Raw genomic sequence first — 14,691 nt, 5'->3', positions numbered from 1 at the left:
CCTTGAGCCTGGTGAGATATGAACTGCCAAATTGCAGGCAGCCGGCATTCGGCAAAAGTAACCTGCAGTACTGCATTCTAACCACTGCGCCACCACGGCTCTTGAAAAATGTTGGGATTACCAGCTAGAAAGCTGACAGCTCAGGTTTGAGATCCAAGCACCATGTGATGGTGTGAGCCTCCATTACTTGCCCCAACTCTTGCCAACCTAGCAGCCTGAAAGCATGCAAATGCTCTGATGCAGCCCTTAATGAAATTGAGTTTGACACCTCTTGAGTATCGGAGGAGTGACAGGCTGAAGCTGAGTGAGGCAAGCCACAGCTGTAGCAAGTTGGCCAGGAGGTGCTGCCGGTTATCAATGAAGAGGAGGTGGTGTCCACATCTCCTCCCGATCCAAGGACATGTACGGTGGAGAGGAGGCAGGCACAACATCGATCAACTAGACTACTTGCGAGGAGGCAACCTCACCTCTCACGAAGGGCTGCACTAGCATCACCTATTTAACTCCATCCCAAGGACTTGAGTTTTGCTGGAGCAATGTGCCCTGATCACTCAAGTCCTCGGGATGGGGTTAAATAGGTGACAGTAGTGTAGCCCTTGTATCCTCATGCCAATCTATCCTGACCCATTTGACTCGTGGACTGCTTTCCTGGACTTTGCGTGTGCTCATTGGACTTGTCTAACCAGTGACTCTTGACGTGCTGAACTTGGAATCCAACCTGCTCAATAGGAGTACTTTCTGAGGACCTATTTGGGGGTTTGAATACACACCTTCAGAATTCTTGGTGTGTGTGTGTGTGTGTGTGTGTGTGTGTAGCGGGGCAATCCACATAGAAGAAATAATGATGCAATATAAATCTACGGAGTAGCTAGGACACTGGAAATCTACTTTGTGAAAAATTACAATTTGTGTACCTTAATACTGTTCACATAAACTGGCAAAAAGGACAAAGTTTCGGAGGAGGGCATTTCTGAGTTTTACTTGGAGAGGTCATAAATTGAATCTAAGTCCACCTGCATGCATAGATTCTGTCCTACGCTTGAGTTATCACTCTTTGGGGCCTCCTCAGTTTACACGTAAATGCAACTTCAGATTGTCGAGAGGTGTGAGTTCCACGTAGGGCAGATTTATGTACTATGATATGAGGAATCACAACTTTTCCCTCTCAGATTATGGATGAATTTGCTCAAACTTTCAATCTCACAAAGATAGGGATTTGTTAACTCACTGAATGTTTCTACTTACAGATAATGGGGAATGAGTAGCTCAGATAAGCATTAAAACATTGAATTGTTACACATGTATTTTAGGCCCAGAGCAGCACAAGTAAGTGCTCTTTCATTTAGTATCTTGATTAGTATATCCACCCTTAGCAGCAACAGAAATTAAAAATTCACTAACCATGGAAGAGAAGGTGGTAAAGGAAAAATAATATAAATGGCTACAAAAAATGTGTGTCAGAATCAAAAAGGATAATCTGGAACTGCGCCTCCCGTAGTAGGACCTAAGCATAGTACTCAAATTGTCTGAAGAATTGAAATATTTGATTGTAAATGTGTTAACAGCAGCTAGAATTGTATTTGCTAAAAATTGGAAAAATGAGAAAATACCGTGTTTTCCCGAAAATAGGACAGGGTCTTATTTTCTTTTGAACCCTGAAATAAGCACTTGGCCTTATTTTCAGGGATGTCTTATTATTTTTAAAGTGCAGGAGGAGGTGAGTGTGGCTACCTCATGGCTGCTGCTCTGTTGGAATATTTTTGGGGAGGACTTATTTTCAGGGGATGGCTTATTTTAGTGCATGCATTCAAAAGTCTGATTGAGGTCTTATTTTCGGGGAAACAGGGGACCAACTCAGGAGGAAGTTATTCATAAAATAATGGAACGTGCTGAAATGAGTAAATTGACATTTGAAATTAGAGAACAGGAAGATAAACAATTTTATAAGATATGGGATTTATTTTATAAGTGGTTAGATAAAAAAACATGGAAATGAAAGATGCTAGAGAATGTTATAAATACAAGAATAATAGAATGATACGGAATATAACATAAATATATATTATTATTAGATAGATTTAAGATGATGCAATGAATTGTTATAATATAAATGAATCCAATATCTAGAATATCTCGTTTAAAATGAAGGAATAATAGTGATAGTTAAATAAATGTGGTACAATGATAATAAGGTATACAAAGATATTTGACTTGATAATATGTGATTTCATATAAATTGTAAATGACGACTATGGGAAGGATGCACAAAAACCTTGTAACCAATCGACACACTGTATGTAATTGAAGATGGTTTTATGTTTTGTTTGTCTATGTCTGTCTAAAAATAAAAACTTTAAAAAAATGTCTGCTACAATGTCCCACCTGTCAATGACTACTTCAGCTTCAACCTCAATAATACACGGGCAAACAATCGATACAAACTCAAGGTAAACCGCTCCAAACTCGATTGCAGAAAATACGACTTCAGCAACAGAGTGGTCAACGCCTGGAATGCTCTACCTGACTCTGTTGTTTCATCCTCAAACCTCCATAGCTTCAACCTTAAACTGTCTACTGTGGACCTCACCCCATTCCTGTCTGTAAAAGTCTGTAAAAGAGGCGTGCATAAGCACTCCAGTGTGCCTTCCGTCCAGTGGTGGGTTTCAAATTTTTTTAGAACCTCTTCTGTAGGTGTGGCCTGCTTTGTGGGTGTGGCTTGCTGGCCATGTGACCGGGTGTGGGTGCTTGCCAGCCATGTGACTGGGTAACTTGTGACTTGTAAAATGTGGTGAATCTCACTTAACAACACTCTTGCTTAGCAACCAAAATGTTGCCTCAGAAACTCTGGCATTTGAAGCACGCAAGTCTTAAAGCTGTCAGGTTACAAGACCCCTGCACCCCTAACCCTTTAGAAAAAAAAACAGGGGTGTTCAAACTTGACAGCTTTAAGACTTGTGGACTTCAACTCCCAGAATTCCTCCTCTCGCTCTTCATCTTGATGATGTGCGGACGGGTGGGGGAGGGAGCTGGAACCGGTTCTAAACGGCACTGTAGATTTGTGGGACCTCTTCTATAGGAACCCACCCCTGCTTCCGTCCCTGTCCTACTGTCCCCATTTATTTGTATTCATTTCCTTCATTCATGTCCATGTTCATACTTATACCTGCTATCTTGTACATGTTTCACAACCTAATAAATAAAATAAATAAAATTTGAAAAAAATAATCTTTGTTCCAGAGCATTTACAGCCCTATATCCTGAAGAAAGTACATGGTGTTTTTCCACCTTGGCCACTTTAAGATGGGTGGACTTCAACTCCCAGAATTCCCCAGCCGGCATCCATCTTAAAGTCATCCAGACTGAGAAACATTAGTCTGATTGTACACTTCAGTTTTCACAGAGGGCTTTTTTAAATAAAAAAAATGGATATTGCTTTTCCTTTTTTAGTTTAGAATTCAAATCAGAATTAAGTCAACAGATCTCAAAGGGAGACAATCCAGAATGACTACAGATAGTCTTTGATTTACAGCAGTTCGTTTAGTGACTGTTTGAAATAACAACAGTACTGAAAAAAGTGACTTATGACCATTTTTGACATTTATGATCCTTGCAGCGTCCCCATGGTCACATGATCAAAACTGAGACATTTGGTAACTGACTCACAGTTATGTCGGTTGTAGTGTCCCAGGGTCATGTCATCACCTTTTGCCACCTTCTGACAAGCAAAGGCAATGGAGAAGTCAGATTCACTTAATAACTGTGTCAATTAACTTAATTGCAGTGATTCACTTAACAACCGTGGCCAGAAAAGCTGAAAAATTGGGAAAAACACACTTAAAAACTATCTCACTTAGCAACAGAAATGTTGGGCCCAATTATGGTCGTAAACCAAGGACTACCTATAGTCCAGGGGTGTCCAAACTTGGGAACTTTAAGACTTGTGGACTTCAACTCCCAGAATTCCCCAGCCAGCCTGGCTGGCTGGGGAATTCTGGGAGTTGAAGTCCACAAGTCTTAAAGTTCCCAGGTTTGGACACCCCTGCTATAGTCAGAAAAAAAAAAGCAGAATGGAACAACTGAGTATCTAGTTTCTTTTAACAAGACTGTACTCAACTTAGGCATTCAACCGCTGCTGATTTGTACTGATTTTCCATTTATCTGCTACCAATTTGCAATCTTAATAGTTGTAGCGTTACAAAGCACACACGTACGCACACACAAATCCATTTGTGAAGGTAGGCCATAAGGAATCTCTATTGGGTACCAGATTGAGGGAGTAAAATAGCAACTCACACAAAGTGCAACTTTTTTAGAACTGTTGATTTCCCGCTAGCTAAACATTTGATCCACTCCTATTTCCTAACAGGGGGGCTTCTTTTGTTCCAATTAATATCATATATATTCACATCCCAGCTATTATCTGGTTGTTGCTTGGTTAGAAGGAAATAATGATGTCTCCAAGTGAAGCTGTGAACAATTAAGGTATACCCAGAATAGGGACCTCAGAAGACAGGAAGTTAGATTAATAGCGCCTTGCAGTGCAGGGCCCCCCAAAACTCAAAGCAATTACACATTTTCTAAAAAAGTCAAATTCAACATAGGCTGGATCTTCATCCCTCCTTCCTCTCATTTAGACACACACACACACACCTTCAAGAAATAAAAGAAGAGGGGGAAAGTGCCAGTGGTACTGCCTGGTTAAAGGAGGGAGAGAAAAAAATACACAACGGTTAGATTCCCAGATTGCACTAAACCAGGGGTCAGCAACCTGCGGCTCTGGAGCCACATGTGGCTCTTTCATCCCTCTGCTGCGGCTCCCTGATGCCGGTCGGCTACACAATTGATAGGGCTTTCGGTTAGGACAGGTAGAGAAAAAAGGATGCCGTGCTAGGAGGAGACTCTATGGTGGGGGAACCGGACTTCCGGTCGGCTCCAGAAATGAGGGGGGGGGGGGCTTCTGGTTAGGACCTTTGTGACTTTTTGAGCGTGTAAGGTTGAAGACCCCTGCACTAAACTATCATGCGTGATGGCATTTTAACAGAATAGAAAAGTACAACAGCGTTGGAAGGGATATTGGAAGTCTTCTAGTTTTTCCTGCTCAGGCAGGAAATCCTATACCAGTGATGGTGAACCTTTTTTAGCTTGCGGGGGGAGCGCAGGGGGGTCATGCGCGGGTGTGCCACACCCATGCTTTGCGTATGACCCCAATGCGCATGCCCCCCCATTTTTGGTGTGCTTTTTTCGCCCTCCCCAGGCTCCAGAGGCTTTATAGGAGGCTGGGGAGGGCAAAAACAGCCTCCCCTGCCCCCCACGGAGGCCCTATGTCACTTCCGGTTTGCTCGTAGTGTCGTTTTTTGCCCTCTGGAGCCTTCAGGGAAGCCTCCTGAGGGCTCCTGAATGCCCCGGAGAGCTAAAAGCTGCTCTACGAGCAAACCTGAAGTCCGTTCCCGAACTTCCGGTTTGCCCATAGGACTGGTTTTTCATGCTCCGGAGGCTTCAGGAAAACTCCTGAAGCCTCTGGAGGGCGAAAAATGGCCTCAAAAGAAGGCCGAAGTCATGTGCGCGCTGGCACGCGTGTCATAGGTTCACCATCACGGCCCTATACCATTTCAGACACACGGCTGTGCAATCTCTTCTCAAAAACCTCCTACAACTTCAGGAGACATTCCACAGATTAATTGTTCTGTCAGAATATTTATCCTTAGTTTTAGCTTGCTTCTCACCTCGATTAGTTTCCATCAAACATACAAAACACCAAACATACTAAATTAGTTTTGTATTCACTTAATGTGTTGTATGAAGCCAGCCACTGTGCCACCGTTTATCTTTTTTTTAAAAAACTACATTCGTGGTCTCCTCCAATTGCTGACAACGCCAGTTAGCTCACAGAAAACAACAATACAAATAAAGTATATTTAATCTAAAAGTCCAGAAACAACTGTTCGGAAGTCCCAAACACACCGAGGAGTCCATCATCCAACCTGACCCACTGAGATTCGGGTCACTGAACCATGTTTAAACAAACCATGCCTTTGTGTGATATGCTGTAAAATGGTCATAAAATGGGGCAAAAATCATTTAATACCTGTCTTGCTTAGCAAGAGAAATGTTGGTCTCAGTTGTCGTTGTAAGGACTACTTTTTAAGATCTTTCATAGTTGGAAACAAAGAAGCCAGATTTCAATAGAATTGTGAAGTTTGCTCCTTTTGAGAGACAGGTGTCTTTCTTCCTTACATCTTGTCATCCTAAGACTGTGATGCTGAACCTATGGCATGCGTGAGAGAAGTGGCACGTAGAGCCATCTCTCTGGGCACGTGAACCATTGCCCGTTGCTCTTCTGGGTTCTGGTGCACCGGCCAGCTAGTCTTCACACACGTGGGAGTGCCGTAAACCAGAAGAACAGCCGCCCGGTGTGCATACGCATACTGGGAAGACGATCTCCTGATTTCCGGTGCAGGCATGCGCACCGGCCACCTGGTCTTCTGGTTTCTGGCACGCATGCACATGCAAAGGCCAGCTGGCAGGTGTGCATGCAATAATAATACAATAGTAGAGTTGGAAGGGACCTTGGAGGTCTTCTAGTCCAACCCCCTGCTTAGGCAGGAAACCCTACACCACTTCAGACAAATGGCTATCCAACATCTTCTTAAAGACTTCCAGTGTTGGGGCATTCACAACTTCTGGAGGCAAGCTGTTCCACTGATTAATTGTTCTAACTGTCAGGAAGTTTCTCCTCAGTTCTAAGTTGCTTCTCTCCTTGATTAGTTTCCACCCATTGCTTCTTGTTCTGTCCTCAGGTGCCTGTCCTGTCCTGTCCTTGTTCTGCCCTCAGGTGCGCGTGCCAAAAACCGAAATATCATATTCCCCCTGTGTGCATGAGCCCCGGGGCAGCTGCATGGGGCACTCGGTGCCAAAAAGGTTCTCCAACACTGTCCTAAGAAATAGCCCTTTAAAGAAGAGATGTCTGAGCTTGTTTTTTTTTTTTCACCCTTCTTCTACTTCTCCTTTCCTTATGTTTTTAACTAATCAGCTCCGAGGAAGGATGACAAAGTTCTGTAAATGGTTTGCGGAGAGATGGTCTTCCCTAAATAAACCTACATCATTTATGGCCAATGAAACTGACTGGAAATAGATTTAGGTGCAATACTTCTCAACGCGGCATATAATTAATCTGTGGAATTCATTACCCAGGACATACTTATGGCCAAGTAATGGGGATGGCTTTAAAAAGGGGTTTGTATACTTTCATGGAGCATAGTTCTACGTGGAGCTAACAGTTTAGAGACCATATGCCCATGATGGCAAACCTATAGCATGCGTGCCAGAGGTCGATTGCAGAGCCCTCTTTGTGGTCACGCGCCAGTGGTGGGATTCAAATAATTTAACAACCGGTTCTCTCCCCTAATGACCAGCTGGGTAGGTGTGGCTCGGTGGTCATGTGACTGGGTGGGCATGGCCAACTCAACGTCACTCACGTCGATGGGCGCTTTTGCCTTAGCTGTTACAATGTAACCAGGGTTAACCGGAGAGGCAGTTTCTGTAAGCAGGGCAATAAAGATTAGGGTAGAAACAACACCAGAATGTTTCTTTCCTGCCTTCCTTACAGGATTAGCCCTGTAAAGTGGAAAAAACAAAATGAGATTTCTTTTAACAACCGGTTCTCCAAACTGCTTAGAAAGTTAACAACCGGTTCTCCCGAATAGGTGCGAACTGGCTGAATCCCACCACTGGCACGCGCATCGTTGCCAGCTGCTCTGGCCAGTTGGTTCTTGACGTGCGCTGGAGTGCTAGAAACCTGAAGACCAGCTGAGAAGCTAACCTAACCTTTCTTGAACTCAGTTCTCCCTAACCTGGTTCCTTTCAGATACAGTCTATTTGACTGCTATTCCAATAACTTTCTGGAGTTTCTGAATTATAATTCAATGCATTGAGAGGCTACTGAGTTCCATAAAACCTGGTCTTTGGCTTTCTGGCTCTCCAATCGACGCAAAGACCAGCTGGCTGGCACACATGCGCATGCCGGAAACCTAAAGAACTGGTGGACGGCATACGTATGCGCACGGGCCATCTGGTCTACGGGTTTCCGGCACTCCAGTACGCCCGCAATCTGGTTTGGGCACTCGGTGCTGAAAAAGGTTTGCCATCCCTGCCATGTGCTATCCCCATATTTGGGGCAATATGACTCCTCAGGCCAGTTTCAGGGGAATAATACAAGGAGAAGGTCAGGGTGAAGGACTATTTTGATAAGGTGGTTCATGAACATAATGCAAGCATTTGCCACGCCTTCCAAAATGAAGAAGAGACCTCAATTGAGAGGGCCACCCAAAATAGAGAGGGGTTCCAGGAGCCACGGAAGAGATTTTGGTGGACTGTCCCTTTTGAACCCTAATGTCAGGCCTGCAATCATATTCCTTTCTGGATCTTTGGCCTGCCACGCTCTCTCTTATTTTACTACGCTGTTTCATTAGTGGGGAATTGGGAGGGGGAATAGTAAGCAGTAAAATGTGTTGTTGTCAAAATAAAACATTCCTTTCTAGAAACCAAGGTCATCTTTTGGTCTCTACACTTCTGAGCCTGACCGGAACTGGATGGGTGGAAATGCCAGCATGGAAGTGGGAGATTGGACCATGTGTTGGACTTGTGGGTGTGGAGGCAAGATCATGAACTTTCAACTGGGTGGGGAAAGTTTTCAGATTTGGGTTTTCCCAGATGTGTCAACATGGTTCTCTTAATAAATTGGAACATTGAGGAATACTTTGCCTCGGACTCTGATTTAATTTTGGATGCTATTTGGAACCATGACACCTAATGTAAGAGATGCAAATCAACAACTATAGCAGGGGTGTCAAACTCACATTGTCACGGCAGCGTCACGTGACGTATCGGGACTTTCCCTCCCTTCACTAAACCAGGCATGGGCGTGGCCAGCATAGAGTCAGAGAGAGATTATTTCAGGCAACAAAGGATGGGGTTCAATGATGTAGCTGTATTTAACTAATTCTATTACTATGAAGAGAGACAATAATGATTAAGGTACCAGGTTAGCTATCCGGAGACCATGATTTCCAATCCCAATTTAGGCACAAAACCAGCTGAGTGACCTTGGGCTACTTACTCTCTCTCAAACCTAGGAAGAAGCATCAATGGCAATAAGTATGAAAAATCCCAGCAGTCACTGGGAGCCAACCCTGACTCAAAGCACCCAAAGAAAAAAATAATAATACAGATGGTTCTCAACTTATGACCATTCATTTAACAACTGTTCAAAATTATGAAGGTGCTGAAAAAAAGTGACTTACAACTGGTCCTTGCACTTACGATTCTGAAGAGTGTCCCTGCAGCCCATGTGATCATAATTTGGAGCCTTGGCAATTGGCATGTATTTACGACAATTGCAGCATCCTGGGGTTGCATGATCACCATTTTTGGCCTTCCCAAGGTGCTTCCAACAAGCAGAGTCAGTGGGGGAAACTGGATTTGCTTTGTGAGATTTGCTTAATGGTCACAGAGAAAAGGCCATAAAATTGGGCAGAACTCACGTAATGATTGCATTATGTAGCCACAGAGGTTCTGGTCCCAATTGTGGTTATAAGTCAAGAACTACCTATATTACAACAGTATTTTCCTTCCTTCCTTCCTTCCTTCCTTCCTTCCTTCCTTCCTTCCTTCCTTCCTTCCTTCCTTCCTTCCCTCCCTCCCTCCTTCCCTCCCATCCATCCACCCCCTTTGCTTCCTGTCTTCCTTTTTTCCATCCATCAACAATCTTTGCCTTCCTTCCTTCCCTCCCTCTCCCTTCCTTCTCTCCATTCTTCCTCCCTCCTTCCCTCCCATCCATCCATCCCCTTTGCTTCCCGTCTTCCCTTTTTCTATCCATCAACAATCTTTTCCTTCCTTCCTTTCCTTTCCTCCTTCCTTCCTTCCTTCCCTCCCTCTCACCTACCCATCCATCCATCCTTACAGAAATTCATTTTCTCACCTGACTTTCTCCAACTAGCCTAAACTCCTACAACACCCTGTTCAGATTACCTCAAGGATCTATTTTATAAAAATTAATCTTTTCTTTTGTAATCAACACTAGGAAATGTCACTTTGATTAAATAACCCACCTTCTCCTGAATTACTAGGACTGCAGTACAATAAATTCTCCCGAGCAACCATTTAGATGGATCTTCAGCCTTAATTCTCTGGAGTCTTATTTAATCAAAATGATGTTGCTAATTAAGGATTAAAAACCCAGTATTGAATTTTTAAAAAGGAAGCCTTTTCTCTTTCATTCTCTCTCTTTTGCGTAGGTCAAGGAGGAAGAATTTGCTGGGAAGAACCAAACAATATTTTTTCCCTTCGGTACAGCTGCAATATTTAGCAACGGATTTCTTCCAAAAGGGGAGATGTCAAAAGTAATTTGGAGGACTGGTGGAGGGGAATAAAGAAGCTAAACCCAGTAAAACCATTCTCCAAGGAAACAAAAAGTAGCACATTCTCATTGAAGTTTTAATTCTCAGTAATAAAACGTATTCAGGCGTCATTAGAGCACATTTTCTAAGTTTCTGTGCTCCTCTCCCAAATTCACCATGGTAAGGAGCTCAGTGATGAGACTGGGTCACATCTCAAACTACAGTAGGAATGGAATGCTTTTTCCCCGTGTTATTGAGATGATCTCCTGGATTTTGTTAAAGGAGAATCTATACCCGAGGGGAGAAATTTCCTTTGTGACACCACTCCATTTCTCAAACTGGTGCAAAACATACATCTCAAACAAAACAGTCAGCCATGAGCCTTTACAAGCATGTACAGTGGGCTCAATATCTGAAGGGCTGCCAGAAAGAAATCTCCAAAGCACCTGAAGGCAGGACAAGAAGCAATTGGTGGAAATTAATCAAGGAGAGAAGCAACTTAGAACTAAGGGGAAATTTCCTGAGAGGTAGAACCATTAATCAGTGAAACAACTTGCCTCCAGAAGTTTTGAATGCTCTGACACTGGAGGTACTTGAGATTAGACAACCACTTGTCTGAAATGGTTATAGGATTTCCTGCTTGAGCAGGGGGTTGGACTAGAAGACCTCCAAGGTCCCTTCCCACTCTGTTATTCTATTACTCAATTGTCTTATGTGAATAATTTCTCTCCTTCATGTTTACATGTGTGGAATTGCAGATGTTCCTTAAGACATTGCTACCAAATAACATCAATGCTGACTTTTACCTTCCTGTTTAATCCAAAAAGAAGACCAGACTATCAGTTTTACAATGTCTACTCTGTGGGGTCCAGGATGCTCTCTGAGCTTGGATGTTTTATTGCAAATGTTTCATTACCAACTAGGTAGCGTTATCAGAGATGTTACCTAGCTGGGTAATGGAATGTCTGCAACAAAACAACAACGCTCAGGGAGCAACAAGGACCCCACAGCTCAATCCTGTGCAACATTGCAGGAACTGAGTGTGTCTAGTTTGATGAAAAGAAGGACTAGGGGTGACATGATAGCAGGGTTCCAATATCTCAGGGGCTGCTACAAAGAAGAGGGAGTAAAACTATTCTCCAAAGCAACTGAAGGCAGGACAAGTAGCAATGGGTGGAAACTAATCAAGGAGAGAAGCAACCTAAAACTAAGAAGGATTTTCCTGACAGTTAAAACAATTAGCCAGTGGAATGATTTGCTCCCAGAAGTTGTGAATGCTCCAACACTGGAAGTTTTAAAGACAACCACTTGTCTGAAATGGTTATAGGGTTTCCTGCTGGAGCAGGGGATTGGACTAGAAGACCTCCAAGGTCCCTTCCCACTCTGTTATTCTGTTATTCTTCTATTGTGAAGCTTTTTTCTGATGTTGAAGTTGCTATTTCAGTTCTGCTGTTGGCACCACATCTGGTCACCTCAATTTCTATCTCTCACACTGATGAAAAATTATCCAGTTGCATCCGATTTGTCTGCTTAAAAAAAAAAAAGCACCCAAGAAAATAAAAGAAAAGCAGTTTTTGGTTTACACCCCAACAATATCCTGAGAGGCTATTCTGAAGTGAGAACTTGGCTTTGCTAACAAGACTCCTAATGAAGGGAGATAAAAATAAATAAAGATACTCATTAGCGCCAGACCTTTGAAGAGAAGAAAGGTACTTCCCAGTTAGGGAGGATCTTCAGGCTTCTTGCTCAAATGAGTAAATCTCTTTTTTTTTTTTAAAGAAAAACCTGGGCTGTTTCCAACATATCCAAGCCAGAAAAACAAGGATGGGTATACAGTTATAGAAACTACTATTTCTTTTCCTTGGCCCAGATCTCATGAACTCAATAACTGCAAACTTTACTGAAGGGTATATCCAATATTTAGAGTAGAGTAGAGTAGAGTAGAGTAGAGTAGAGTAGAGTAGAGTAGAGTAGAGTAGAGTAGAATAGAATAACAGAGTTGGAAGGGACCTTGGAGGTCTTCTAGTCCAACCCCCAGCCTAGGCAGGAAACCCCACACCACTTCAGACAAATGGCTATCCAACATCTTCTTAAAAACTTCCAGTGTTGGGACATTCACAACTTCTGGAAGCAAGTTGTTCCACTGATTAATTGTACTCACTGTCAGGAAATTTCTCATTAGTTCTAAGTTGCTCCTCTACTTGATTAGTTTCCACCCATTGCTTCTTGTCCTGCCCTCAAGATCAACCAGCCTCAAGGTATCTATAGTTCTGTAAAAATGTTGTTCACCTTTTTTTCAACTTTATTATCTTCATCTACATACTATAGATGTACTTTTGTGGACCACTGAAAGGAGGAGATGCCTCACATGCTTTGCCCAAGAGTGTGATAGGCAGGTTACAAAACAGGGTTTTGAGGGGGGTGCCACAAAGAAGGGGGGGCAATAGGCGCTTTGGAGAATAGCTTGACTCCCTCTTCTTTGTGGTAGCCCCTGAGATGTTGGAACACTGCTATCATGTCTCCCCTAGTCCTTTTATTTCTTTTCCTCTCCCTTGCAAGTTGTTCTCAGTTCTGCTTTTAGGCAATTCTTCATCTTCCTTTTTCCCACCTTTTCTCAAACAAGCATTGCCTTGGCTATTCTCTTTTTCAGTAACTCCTCCGTTTCCAAAAATAGATATACACCTTTGCTAGGAAAATCATAGATGTGATTTAATAGCTCAGTTCTCTCCTACAAACATTCTTTTCATGAGTCTCTCTGCAGAGAAGAAGCACAGACGCTCCCCAGCTGAACTTCTTTCAAATGCTCTGACTTGCAATAAAACATTTTAGAACTTTAAAAGTAAATGTTCTCCAATTAACCGGAATTGCTCTGTTAAGGTTTCGGTCACAGCTAAACATATCCAACCAACCACCCATTTCGTATTAAATATATGATTGAGCTTTGCTAGGCATTGGGCTTTCTATCTCTTTTTCTGTTTATTGCACTTGTGGGATTTTTTAATTTTTGTTTCAGTGTAAAACAAAGTATGAAGATAACAGTCATCTGTGGTGTCTGAGCCTTAACTTTGCCATTAAAATTGTGCTAAGATCAGAGGGGAGACTGATCCAAGCAGGAGTACATGTGAAAAGAATCTGAGTGTTCTAGAAGATCAAAAGATCAAAGTAATGGGAGCTCATTCCATTACATGGCACTAGGGCCGTGATGGCGAACCTTTGGCATATGTGCCACAGGTGGCACGCTGAGCCATTTGTTAGGGCACACGAGGCATTGCCCTGTTAGCTGGCCAGTGACTTCCGGTTTGCTCGTAGGGCCGGTTTTAGCCCTCTGGAGCCTTCAGGGAAGCCTTTTGAAGGGGCCATCAAGGCTCCGGAGGAGGAAAACAGCCCTACGGACAAACTGGAAGCCACTTCCAATTTGCTTGTATGGTCATTTTTTGCCTTGAAGGATCCGGAGGGCCAAAACCGGCCATACGATCAAACCGGAAGTCCATTCTCGAATTTCCGGTTTGCCCATAGGGCTGGTTTTTCGCGCTCTGGAGGCTTCAGGGAAGCTCCTGAAGCCTCCAGAGGGCCTCCGGGGGGGGCATTTTTGCCCTCCCCATGCTCCTATAAAGCCTCTGGAGCCTGGGGAGGGTGAAAAAACCATGCCAAAAATGGAGGGAGAGCGCTGATTGTGTGCGCATGCGTGCTGGAGTTGTGCACATAGCATTACGGGTGTGGCACACGACCCCCCTGCGCTCCCCCCACTTTTGGCACGCGAGCCAAAAAAGGTTCACCATCACTGCACTAGGGATTCGAACCTCCGAACTGCCAACCTTTCTGATAGACAAGTTCAGCGTCTTAGCCACTGAGCCATCGCATCCCCTGTGTAGTCAAGATACCGAATCACAAACTGGCAGTTGACCCTGTGATTTCATGGAGATGTTGAAAAGGAGGAGAGAGAGAAGTGGGCATGTTTACTTTGCAGCAGAGAAGACCGAAGGGAAATGTAGAATTTTCAGAAATCTAAAGGCCATTATATAGAGGGGGGAGTGGATCTCTTCTCTTCTGCCCGAGAAATTCCAGGTTAGGTTATCAGGAGGAACTTTCTCACAGTAAGACCTGTCAACAGTGGAAAACCTTGTCTTATGGAGTGATATGTCCTTTTTTGGAGAACTTCAACCCCCCAAACCCCTCCCTTTTTATGACCCTGTAATCTCTTAATTCAGGGTAGAGTTGGGGCAACTAGATGGAGCCATGCGGAGTTCACAACATATATTTTCTCTTTACTGTGCCCTGATAGAGAAACCTCTGCCGC

The 14,691-nt window shown here is 43.5% G+C and overlaps 1 protein-coding gene across 2 annotated transcripts in view; it reads right to left on the bottom strand.

The window, feature by feature from the left end:
• Positions 1-14,691, bottom strand: part of SLC15A5 (solute carrier family 15 member 5) — a 49,563-nt gene that overhangs the window by 28,658 nt on the left and 6,214 nt on the right. The gene's annotated exons all lie outside the window — the stretch shown is intronic.

The sequence above is a fragment of the Natrix helvetica genome (assembly GCF_964273705.1).
Source record: "Natrix helvetica genome assembly, chromosome: 6".
Classification (NCBI taxonomy): domain Eukaryota; kingdom Metazoa; phylum Chordata; class Lepidosauria; order Squamata; family Natricidae; genus Natrix; species Natrix helvetica.
The sequence above is the reverse complement of the archived record's forward strand: the minus strand, read 5'-3'. Positions and strand labels throughout refer to the sequence as shown.